The sequence below is a fragment of the Anopheles coluzzii genome, chromosome 2 (assembly GCF_943734685.1).
Source record: "Anopheles coluzzii chromosome 2, AcolN3, whole genome shotgun sequence".
Lineage (NCBI taxonomy): Eukaryota > Metazoa > Arthropoda > Insecta > Diptera > Culicidae > Anopheles > Anopheles coluzzii.
The window spans coordinates 753,838-766,669 of record NC_064670.1 but is presented as its reverse complement, the minus strand read 5'-3'; the positions used below and the strand labels follow the sequence as shown (position 1 = coordinate 766,669).

The window sequence follows — 12,832 nt, the reverse complement described above, 5'->3', positions numbered from 1 at the left end:
GGTTATTTGATCTGGTGAAGTAATTAGTTCGCCCGAAATAAGCCAATCATAACAGTAAAAATTAAAATTTACATATTTTAATAAAAATCTTGGATTTGCGCTGCTGACATCGCACGCGAGTCTTCGTGCTCTCGCGTCTTCCTGCCTGCCACACCATTGCGCGCCAATGTCGAACGAGTTGCCAATGTCTTTCACGCTCATTAGTGCGGCATTAGTGCGCACCTCAGCTTTTCACACTCAAACACACTCACTCCGTTCGCTTAAGGGCTTATTTTTAACTCACAATCATGCTTCAATTGCGTTTCAGGATCATCAGCACGCACGATGACGATGAAGATGGAGGCTCTCTTTCTTTCTTTCTGTGTCTTTCTGTGTCACGAAAGATGTGCTCTTTTCCAATGATACGCGTGTTCTTCCGCTTATCCCCCGGGGGAGCTTTACGTTCGACAGCGAATCTGCGAAGGTGTTGTATCCGAGGCATGCAAATCTTGATACGAAATGAATTTTAATACTTTTTATAAACTTTAGAAATTAACACCTTCCCTGCTCGCACACGGACGGAGCTCCTTGCCTCTCGAGGGAAGGAGGCTAAGGTGCATAAGAAGGCATGATGACATCTTTCGAGAGTTGAAAAGTTGACTGCTGGAGGCACTCTCCAGTGGCTCTTTCTTAGCTTGCTTCCCATCTGGAGCTATAATCAATAGCACAGGGGATCTGGTTGGATATGCTCGAGAGGGTTTGATGTGAGGAAAAATGTTCCCCAGCTCCGCCAGGTGTCCAACGTGGCATGTTTGCTGATGGTGCAGTTTTGAATAAATTTTCCATTTTCCTCCAATGCGGGGTTGGTTTGAGCGTAATTCGACGACTTTTGATGAGTTGGTGAGTCAGAAAGCGTCTTGAGCGTCAGCCGCCACCCCGTGGGAGTGTTGGTGCTAATCTTCCGGCCATTGGAAAAGGTATCACAAACATTCAAAAATGCACGACCAATTAACTGGGAACCCATGATGATGGCATTCATTTATTTGGGCTTTTGCGAAAGGATAATCAAACACGAACTTCCAACACCACTCAGCGCCCCGCACCACTGCTACCTTCTTCACTTCTTGGGCAGAGTACACCGGCGGGAATAACCGGTTCTCGTGGAAAAACGCGGATTATCAGCCATCGCGGGGAAGTAAGCGATGGGAAAAGGAGGAGGGGGCAACGGCCATTACGCTCTTCGAGCAACAATACAATCCCTACGCTCTCCGCCACGCGGCGGTGGGATAATTTTAAATTTTTATTGTCACCGATTTGGTTTCATTACTTCGGGTCGGTTTTCGTAGGGTGGTAGAGGAGGTGGTGGTTTGGCTTATCTTCGCCAGCGCAGCCCACGCAGGGTCCACGACGACAAACAGAGTCGGTGTTACCATTACCATCGACCACAAGCATAGCAACCCCCCCGTAGCTGGGGTGGATCGTCGTTGGAAGCTGACTTTTAATGGCAGGAGCCACACTATCGACGAACCTGACGAACACCCGGGAAATTGGGCGCACCAACGAATGGCGAAAGTGTTAGGTGGAAATTAAAATCGCGCTGATACCTTCCTTACCAACAGCAGCTCCCACTCCCCCCTCGGATCGGAACGGAACGAATGACGAACAAGATAACAATCGTTCGGCAGTGTTTCGGGCTGAAAAATGGTCACGATTATTGCAGTGTGTAATAACAACGCGGCTGCCGGTAAAAACAAGCGTTCAACCTTTACAACGGCTGCTCACTCGTAGCACTCCAGCGAGTCGACCACAGGGGGGCGGAGGATATTGCTGTTCGAATGGTGGAGTTTGATTAATTTTTTACGATTATTGTTATTACCTGTCTACCTCAGGGGCGGCAAAGCAAAGGCTGAAGAACATCGGTCAGGCTGCTTCTTAATGATTGACATTTGCGCTAATGTTGCCGCGCTCGGCTGCCGCGTTGTTAGCGCTGGCTGATTTATTGCATTTATACCGAGCGCTTAATGGCAATTTCCAATACAGTAAAGTGTACAGCAAACAGTGTCTTTTACATAATGATTTGAACCATTTTTATGTCTCACAATTTGCAGATATTTTAACGACATCCACCAACCAACCAGATGCTCTCGCTTTTTCCTCCCAAGGAAGGATTACTTTTATTCGGTTGTTCTTACATTACACCACCGAGTAAGCTCCTTCCTTTGGGCCATTCCGAACAGAACCGCATTACTGGGGTGAGGGGGGAAAAGCCGGTGCATATCCACATAAATTAAATCCAACCACAGAAAACGAAGACAGAACCAACCAACCAACACGCTCCTCCTCGGTTTCGTTTGTTTTTTGCTCCTCCGCTTGCTTGAAAATCTCGATCCCTTTTTTTAAGAAAACCCACTACACGACGCCCAGGACACGAGTAAGATTTGCAACAATAATAACAACCAAAAGTGTGGCCTTTCTGCGGTGGGGCGCGCCTACGCAATGCTTTTAATACTTTTATAGTTCACATTCTACCACAGAGGCAGAAAATGCCCACCATTCGCCGTTCTCTTCTTCTTCAGTGCGCCGTTCATTGATGTGTGTGTGTGTGTGTGTGTGTGTGTGTGTGTGTGTGTGTGTGTGTGTGTGTGTGTGTGTGTGTGTGTGTGTGTGTGTGTGTGTGTGTGTGTGTGTGTAGGTGTTGGCCTGCCGGCACTGGATCGCGAAAAAAACCATCTCCCACCTCCACCACCAATCCAAGGCAATCCAAAGATAGTTATTTAGACAAAAGCGAAAGCACATAAGCACGGCGTAACAAGTTCTAAGTCCGTCCGATGACGACAAACGGGGACAGGGGTGAGGGCGAAGAGGGAATAAAGGTACTCTTGCTAGGACAGAAAGTCAGATAAACCCTTTCCCAACACAGGCAGAGAGAGTCAGAAAAAATCGAGTTAACAAGAAAAATTATATCATCCTTTTGCGCGCCGTGTCGCGTCCCCTTCTGGATTTGTATTCTTTCATTATGTCCCGGCGATTTGTGTGTGTGTGTGTTTCCTTTCGTCCGACCGGAGCATAATTTCCTCGTCATATTATGGTGCTGCTGTATGTTACCTTCCTCTTCTCCCGTTTCTATCTGACCCGCCGAAGTTTGTCTTAGTGTAGAGACAGAGAGAGAGAGAGAGAAAGAGAGTCAACTTTTTAGTCGCCGGCAACCTCTCAAACAAAAATTCCTATATTTTAATGTGTGTATATTTTAAGCGGATACGATTTCGTACAAATGCTCTTAATCGCATGACCGTCAACGTTGTTTCAGTCATGCCACCGGGGTTGACCGGGGTAAAGGATGGGCATTACCACCCACTCCCCATTCCTTCCCCTTCGCTCGCTCGACGGTGGCGGGACTGACCCCCGGCCGAAAGCAGAATTAGAGCGATGCGAACAGTAGTGAATGCGAGATGGAAGCGACCATATTGAGGATAAGTGTTTCTCTGTGTGTCTCTGTGTGTGGGTTGGTAAACTCTTTTTTTTGTTGCTACCATCTTCCGGCAAAAACCTTCGCGACATCACCACACATCCCCCTTATCCTTTTCGGGCGCAGGTTTTTATTTATTTTCGGGGAGGGCTTGAGTTCCCATCATGAGATTAAAATATTTATCTGCGTTTGTCTCTCGTTTCACCGCGGTGATCCGCTTTTCAAATACTGGTGCTCCGGTCCGTGGTTTTCTTATTTGTGGCGTATTAGAGGGCATGGGTGTATTATGTATCCTTAAAAAACCACGTGAAAACAACAACAGCAAAAAAAGTAAAAGAACGGGAATGTGTGGATCCAACCGTTGTTCCAACACAAAAAAGTTCCCCAAAAGTCCCAAAGCCGAACGGAAAATCACTTCACTTCTGCTCGGGGAGGGAAGGGGAGGGTGGGTGTGGAACTGAAGAGAGAGAGAGGGAACCACCCGGAATGTGTCCCCAGAATCTTAAGGCTCGAAAGGGTCGAAACCGCGAACGCATATGCAAAAAACCTCACATTTGGAGCTGGAGGGAAATGAACGAAGCGCCACACCTTTCGAGGTCATTTCAAACGGGGGAAAGCTGTATATGAGTAATACGTACACATATTCACGCGCAACAAATGTAGATAAATGAGCGATAGAGGGAAGCTTAATTCCCATTGGCATTAGGAGAATAGCTTGCAACAAAATCGTGACCAATTTTTCATTTACTTTCGCGACTGACTAATATGACGAATGATCATGCAAAAACGACGGCCACTTTCATTCCATTGCAGTGGAATGTCAAAAATACACAAAAAAGCGTTGTCGTATATCTCCGAAATGATCGTGTTATAGTATTAAAATTAAAAATTGAAGTGGAAAACTTCCAGACTCGCCCTTGGCGCGCTCGCGATTGAATAGCTTCGACCGCCATGCCCAAACCCGCCCGTGGGAGGTCACAAGTGTAGCTGGCAAGCGATTCCGATGTATCCATTTGTCGTCACAGTGAGTTTTCCGCCCAAAAGTGCCCATCATGTCCAAGTACAGACTCATACACACACACATAGGAAGCAAGAACATGAGCAGGAATTGAATTGAAAGGGTTTGTAAGAGGCTTTGTATTAATTTAAACATGTTATACTAATACGATTCTCTTTTTTTCGGTCGGTCATCCTTCGAGGATATTCTTTTTTTTTGTCGAAGGAGGAACCAGCATAAAACATAGACAATTTACGTAGGAGAGTAGAGACGGACCCGACGACCGCGCGCGGTCACAAAGGAATGGGTTATGCTGCAACCAGATTGCTTTATTGTCATCCCGATTGTAGGGCGCACTCGTCGTATCTACTGCTCCTTCCTCGACGGTCTTTCTTTCTCCCTATAGCTTGTACGCTATTTCGGTGATGACTTTTCACCCGCTGTTCCTTCCTCCCTCTCCACACGGGCGCCACGAAGAATGGCAGCAAACTGTGCTAGGCGATGGCACTTGTACTTCTCAAGTTTGGGGAATTAGGGATACAAATGAATATTAACGTGTCCGAAACGGTAGTGGGTGGGGGTGGGGGTGGGGAGGGTGTTCCCTTTGGAGGAAAGTCCGACCACACCACACTACCTCACTCCGATTAGCCAGCCGTGGTCAGTGCGTCGCGCGTCTGGGAGGTTGTAGATTATCGCGAGGACAAAAGGGCGGTCCGGTCGGTTCGGTCCGGTCCGGTTGCTGGCCGTTATCGTTTTCCTCGCACATCCTTATGGGAAATGGCAGTACTTTTTAATTTTACTAAATTATAATATACCTTTGGCTGGCCGTTGGCTGGGGGACCGCTGGCCTCCCGAATCGCGCACATATGAAAGAGTTTGAATTGGGGATTTTTCTTTTTTCTCCGTGTGTGTATGTGTGTGTGCAGCAACCGTGCAGAGAGTGTCCACTATTCATATGTGAATTACAATGCTGACGATGCTGAGAATTCGATTCGCTCTGTGTGTGTGTCTTCAAATTTAACCTGCAATGTGTGGAGATTTACAGTTTCCAACGAAAAAAACGGGTTTGGCAAACTGTTATTACGACCTTTTTTTTTTGGTCCTCTCACTACAGTAATATATTCTGTTTAAAACGGAAGCAAAAGTGGATTAAAAAATGAGCTGATCGTATATTACCCCTTTGCTAAGCTTTCACTCAGTCACAGAAACTATATGACTTGCGTTGCTAATAAGCTTTTCAAAGGATATACACGGCAACGTTGGCAATTGTTTCGATATAAACACTCTTCCTTCTTATCAATCCTGTGCCGGTGTCAATTTGTAATCAACGTAGCCCGCGGTGGCAGACACAAAACACACACCAACCAACGAACCAACGAACGTGTCGCGTGAACCCTCCGGACACGCAAATGTACAAGTGATGTTTAACGGGCGTTTTTGATGACGCCAACTTCCATGCAACCCCATTGGGCGGCCAACAGTCGGTCGGGCTTGAACACCACCACCATACACACCGCACACAGTGGATAATGCTCAAAAACACAATCCCAGTTTGAAGCAAAGCTTTCCCACTGACTGACAACAGCGTTGCAGTTTCCAACCACTTAGCAACCATCCCAGCAGGCCTGGCCTGGGTCTGAAGCCAAATCCTCGCAACGCACCCGTTCGTGGGGATGTTCGAAATGAATTTTGCTTCCGTGTTAAATACGAGCCAAAAAAAAGTGCGTTCCGCGGTCGGAAAAAGGATTATATCGGGTGTAGCCACGCGCGTGTTTATAGATTTTTATTTACATTTAAATTTATAAATTAATTTGAAGAAAATGCAAAATACATGTCCCGAATGTTGCCGGCGTGTGTGTGTGCGTGTGTTCGGAGTGAGAGAAAACTTTTCGATTTATTTGTGTTTGGATTTGAATTTATCGTACATTTTGTTTAGGAGAATTTGCTGCTTGGGTCATATTTTGACAGCTCAGTGAGGGATACAGTTCCGATCCGCACGGAATGATCGATTCCGCGGTGACGCTCATCACTACCATTTTTGTAAGGAGAAGACAGACGCTTCGTGATCTCGAGACAAGAAAGTCGTACTTGTGCGCAACACTTAAACACCACGGATTTTGTTCAGCCCTTTTTTCTTTAACTTCACTAAAACTTGTAATTTTGTAACACAACGTAGGACTAAAAATAAAAACTAGCAAACGTAATCAAACCCGTCTAAACATATGGTGCTTCGTGACACAGGATTGTGATTGTGATCGTTTAGCGTGGTTTTGGTTTAGTTGTTTGGAGTTTTTTGCGTTAGTGAAGTGAAATGGCAACGTCTAAAGGCCACTCGGACGAGTCGGATGAGGAGTTGCGTGGTTTCGCAGATGAAGATCTGGAAACCGCAATTAACACAGTGTTGGTGAAAGAAGCATCCTTACTTCAACACCACTCTACGGATTTGGATAAGAAGATGGTCAGGGGAGCCTCGGGGGAGGGCCCTAAGACAGGAGCATTCGTTGAGCCCAACGCGGTGTTAGAAGTGAAAAAAGCTGAACGTGATGGCATAATCCGGTGTTTGAAGCGTCAGGAAGTGTTTTTGCAAAGTTACGCACAAAGTGACGCAATGTATGTTCCAACAAGGTTGAAACGTGTTCGTTCGTGTTGGGAACAATTCCAAGAAGTAACCCGTGAAATTCGTTCGATCGAGGGAATAGTCCAAGCAAATGAAGAACTGGTGGACGAAATCGACGAACAGTGCATGTTGTTGATCGGGCAATTCGAGGAAAAGTTGAAGCGTCCAGAAAGTGACAGTGCAGTGGCAGTACGTGTTTTGGACGAACAAAAGGTTCGGCTACCGCCTCTTGCGCTGCCCGAATTTTCGGGAAATTATGATGAATGGTTGCCTTTTTACAGTTTGTACAAAACGGCAGTCCATGAAAACAATAGTTTGACGGATACAGAAAAGATAATGTATCTGAAGCGTGCGTTGAAGGAGGAGGCGTTCCGGGTAGTGGACGCTTTTCCTACGTGTGGTTCGGCGTATGAAGCCGCTTGGAAGGCGCTGGAAAAAAGATATGCCAACGAATATCTTTTGAAAAAGCGGTACGTAAACGAACTGTTGAATATGCCGAAAATGAAAACGCGCAAAACAAAAGACATCCACAGCGTTGTGGATAGTTTCGAGCGAAATGCAAAGCTTTTGGACCAGCTTGGTGAAAAAACCAGTGGTTGGGGTATGCTTTTGACTCAGCTTCTTTTGTCAAAATTGGATGATGAAACTCAGCGGAATTGGGAACGGCAGTTAGAGAGTGATAGCGAGTGTTCGGTGCAAAGTTTGTTCGATTTTCTTCGAGCAGAAACGCGTGTTCTGGATGCCATGGCGGTTGACCAACACAGTTTGGGTGTTACGAAGAAATCTGATCGTCGCTTTGTTAATCTTGCTCTCAAAGGAGAAACGAAATGTGCGCAGTGTAGCAAACAGCATAGCATTGTGGTGTGCAGGTCGTTTGGAGAGTTAACAATCGATGACAGGTTGAAGGTGGCTATGCAGAAAAGGCTTTGTTTAAATTGTTTGTCGCCAGGCCATTTTGCGAGCAAGTGTTTTTCTAAAGGTCGATGCGGCACGTGTAAAAAACGCCATCATTCTTTGCTTCACAAAGAAGACATGCCAGCAATCGAACAAGTGCAACAAGTGTCAGGTGAAGAAGAAGAGCAAGAAGTGTCCGCGGGGGCTAGCAGTATGTTAGCCGCGCTACCTGCGCTGAAATCGTCTACGCATGGGCAAGTGATGTTATCAACCGCGATTGTTCGTATTCAAGGAAAAGGTGGAAAATGGTTTTCCGTTAGAGCCCTTTTGGACAATGGTTCGCAGATCAACATCATGACAGCAGATCTTTGTCGACGTTTGTGTTTGCCCAAAGTGCGCGGTTCGGTAACAGTTACTGGTATAGGAAAGATCGGTGTGCAAAATACCCAAATGGCAAAGGCGTTAGTATCATCGGAAGGAAGAATGTTCATGGAACAAGTTGATTTTGTAGTGCTCGAACATATTACGGAAAATCAGCCTTGTGGTGATATGCGTTTCGATGTGAAAAGGTTGCCGGGTAACATGGTGTTAGCAGATCCTAATTTTTACAAGAAGGGACCGATCGATCTGTTATTGGGTGCGGAGTATTTTGTGGACATTCTTCAGCACGAGTGTAAAATTGTTCCAGCAAGTAGTGATCACCCGGGTTTCGTGAAGACTGTGTTTGGTTGGGTTGCGTCCGGCAGAACAAGTTTTCCGAAGAACCAGCAAGCCGCATGTCACCTTGTCACCGCTGAGCCGTCGTTGGAAAATTTGACGGAATGTTTGGAGCGTTTTTGGACCATTGAGGAGCTACCAGACAAACCTCAATTTTCGCAACAGGAGAAGGATTGTGAGGAGAGTTTTGCACAATTTCATCATCGTGACGACGAAGGCAGGTATGTAGTTAATCTGCCTTTTAAGATTGGCGAGCATGAGCCATTAGGCGAGTCGAAGCAGTGTGCGACCAAAAGGTTTCTGCAGTTGGAGCGGCGTTTGAAAAGGGATCCGTCGTTGGGACGAGATTATGCTGCAGTGATTGCCGACTACATTAATCAAGGTTTTTTGAAGAAAGTAACTATCGACGAAACCGGTGATGACCGTCAGCAGAGTTTCTATCTTCCTCATCACCCGGTTATCAAAAGAGCTAGCACCACCACGAAGGTAAGGCCAGTTTTCGATGGTTCCGCCAAAACATCGAATGGTGTTTCGCTTAATGAAGCCTTACTGAAAGGGCCTGTCATTCAGGATTCATTATTGGACATATTGTTTCGATTTCGTATGAAAGCATTTGTATTGGTGGCGGATATTAAACAAATGTATCTACAGGTAAAAGTAGATCCGAAGCATACGCGTTACCAGCGTATATTATGGCGCGAGGATCCAGCATTGCCGATAGAAGTATATGAGCTACAGCGTGTTACTTTTGGTCTGACTTCATCGTCATTCTTGGCAACCAGGGTTTTAAAGCAGCTGGCGATTGACGAAGGGGACGCCTACCCTAGAGCTCAGCAAGCGTTGCTACAAGATTTTTATGTGGACGATTTCTTGGGAGGAGCAGACAATGAAGAAGAAGCACGGCAGCTGGTTGATGAATTGTTAAAACTCATGGCGAAGGGAGGATTCCATATGCAAAAATGGAATTCTAATTCATCTGCTGTTCTGGCACAAGTGGCATCTGATGATTGGTCACGTGCAAATGTAGTGAAGCTGAGCTCTGAGGAGCCGGTAAAAACCTTGGGAATAGCCTGGCAACCCCAAGATGACGAATTGTTTGTTGAGGCCAGCATTCCTGTATCTGATGAGCCATGGACTCGGCGACGCGTGTATTCCATGGTGGCTAGATTGTTCGACCCTCTTGGCCTTCTAGCACCAGTTACCGCATGGGCGAAGATCCAGATGCAGGCTTTGTGGATAGCTACCGACGATTGGGACGAACCAATACCGACGCAAATGGAACTCCTGTGGAACCAGTTCCAGGATCAGCTACCCCGTTTGAAGGAAATCAAATTTGCGCGGCATGTGGTTATCAGCAATCCGGTGAGTGTCCAATTTCATTGTTTTTCCGATGCTTCAGAGGCGGCGTATGGTGCCTGTGTTTACCTTCGATCAATGGACGGCGATGGTAACGTCAAAGTGGAGCTAGTAGCAGCGAAATCCAGGCCAGCCCCTTTGAAGAAAATTAGTCTTGCCAGACTAGAGCTGTGTGGAGCAGTATTAGCTACGAACTTGAGAAAGTGTATCGGCAGAGCGCTCAAGATGGAGGAGGCTGAAACCTTTATGTGGACGGATTCCACAATTGTTTTGCAGTGGCTGCGATCACCTTCTTACACGTGGGCTACATTTGTGGCAAACCGCGTCTCGGCGGTACAGGAAAATGGAAAGGGCTATACATGGCTACACGTCAGAGGCAGTGAGAATCCGGCGGACATCGTTTCTCGTGGGGCGCTTCCGAGTGAAATGATAGTATCAGTTTCGTGGTTCCACGGTCCTTCTTGGTTGATGTCTTCAGAGGACAAGTGGAGAAAGTCGATACCGTTGGATCCCCCTGACGAAGGCGACCTTGAAAGGAAGCGAAAGGTCTTGGTAGCAGTTAGCAGCGAAAAGACTGAGGAATGGGCTGAGAGGTTTTCGCAGTTTTGGAGATGCCTCAAAGTGACAGCCTACTGCCTCAGATTTGTAAAAGGATGCAGAAAGTCCGGCGAAGTGTATCCAAGTAAGTGTCTAACTATGTTTGAAATCGTTGCAGCTAAGATGGCTTTAGTGAAGATGCTTCAACAAGAACACTTCGTAGCGGAGATAAAGGAGCTAGCGAGTGGGCGTGTCATTCCACCGAGCTCTAAATTGAAGAAATTGGGAGCATTTCTGGATAAAGAAGGATTGTTGCGGGTTGGTGGACGTTTGTCACAACTAGCAATTCCTTATACGGAGAAGCATCCTCTGATTCTGCCTGGCAGCGCACATCTGACGAAGTTACTGGCACGTGTGTACCACCTTCGAGCTATGCATGGTGGTCCGAGAGCAACGTTGGCAGCTATGAGACGGGAATTTTGGCCAATCAACGGGAGGAGCGTGGTGAACGGCGTTTGCAGAAGCTGTGTTATTTGTTTCAAAGCGGCACCCACGACAGTGACACAACCTTCAGGACAACTACCGGAACCGCGCGCTACTCCTTCTCGACCGTTCTCAGTGGTTGGCATGGACTACTGTGGACCATTCTATTTGCGACCGGTGCATCGGCGGGCGGCGGCGCAAAAGAGCTACATGGCAGTCTTCGTTTGCTTTTCGGTGAAAGCAATACATCTGGAGTTGGTGGAGGACTTATCGACGGCAGCGTTTATGGCAGCGTTTCGTCGGTTTGTTTCCCGGCGTGGTCTTCCATCCAAGGTCTACTCGGATAATGGGCTCAACTTTCGTGGCGCCAGCAGTGAGCTGAAGGAGTTGTATGAACTCCTGAACGAACCAGAGAATCAACAGCGTATCCAGAATGCAGCTCTCCAAGATGACATCGAGTGGCACTTCATCCCGCCACATGCTCCGAACTTCGGTGGTTTGTGGGAGGCGGCCGTAAAGTCTGCTAAGCGGATCCTGCGGAAAGTGCTGGGCAACCAGAGACTTTCTTTTCCTGAGATGACAACGGTATTAACGCAGATCGAGGCGCAGCTGAACAGTCGTCCTTTGACGCCACTATCCGAAGACCCGTCGGAAATGAATGTCCTTACGCCAGGGCATTTCTTGATTGGGGCACCCCTGACGGCGTTACCCGAGAAGGATGTCTCCAATCAACCTGAAAATCGTCTGCGTCGTTATGAACTGCTTCAGCGATTGGTCCAGCTGCACTGGAAGCGATGGCAGCGAGAATATTTAAGTGAACTACATAATTATGGGCAACGTGTATCGCCTGTTAAAAGAGTTGAAGAGGGACAGGTAGTTCTTTTGAAGGAGGATAATGTGCCAGTTTGCGAATGGCCAATGGGAAGGATCGAGAAGACTTTTGTAGGGCCAGATCAGGTTGTACGAGTAGTTAAAGTGCGTACGCAGAAAGGCAGTTATACCAGACCAACTTCAAAGATTTGTATTTTGCCAATTGAGGGGTAAATTTATCCTAAATTTAGAGGGGCGCCATGTTTGGATTTGAATTTATCGTACATTTTGTTTAGGAGAATTTGCTGCTTGGGTCATATTTTGACAGCTCAGTGAGGGATACAGTTCCGATCCGCACGGAATGATCGATTCCGCGGTGACGCTCATCACTACCATTTTTGTAAGGAGAAGACAGACGCTTCGTGATCTCGAGACAAGAAAGTCGTACTTGTGCGCAACACTTAAACACCACGGATTTTGTTCAGCCCTTTTTTCTTTAACTTCACTAAAACTTGTAATTTTGTAACACAACGTAGGACTAAAAATAAAAACTAGCAAACGTAATCAAACCCGTCTAAACAATTTGTGCTACTCCTTTTGCTGCACACCCGACCGACCGACCGACCCCCCCTCCTAGTCCGTGCGGGGAGGGAGTCACAGCGAGTACTCTCTGGCTGGCTGGCTGTGCGTTTTAGCGGATTGTGTGGTGTGTCGGTGGTGTAAGTATGGATGGAAAATTGTGTTGCCGCGCGGAGAGAAGGGACAACCCGTTTCGCGAGGTACTTGGGTTCATAATTTTCCCTTTGATATGAAAGTGTGCGCCGTTGCACCACTTACCACCCAATTTGGTGCGGTGTAGACCCTTGGGATGTGGGCCCTCTGTGTGTGTGTGTTGGGTTGAGATTTAGCAAACATACATACACACACACACATTCACAACATCTCCGGAAGGTCGGTGGCCTAAAACGGTAGTACG

General features: G+C 46.9%; 1 protein-coding gene across 1 annotated transcript in view; it reads left to right on the top strand.

The window, feature by feature from the left end:
• LOC120948782 (nuclear pore complex protein Nup88) overlaps positions 1–12,832 on the top strand; it is a 57,355-nt gene that overhangs the window by 38,982 nt on the left and 5,541 nt on the right. The window lies entirely within an intron of this gene.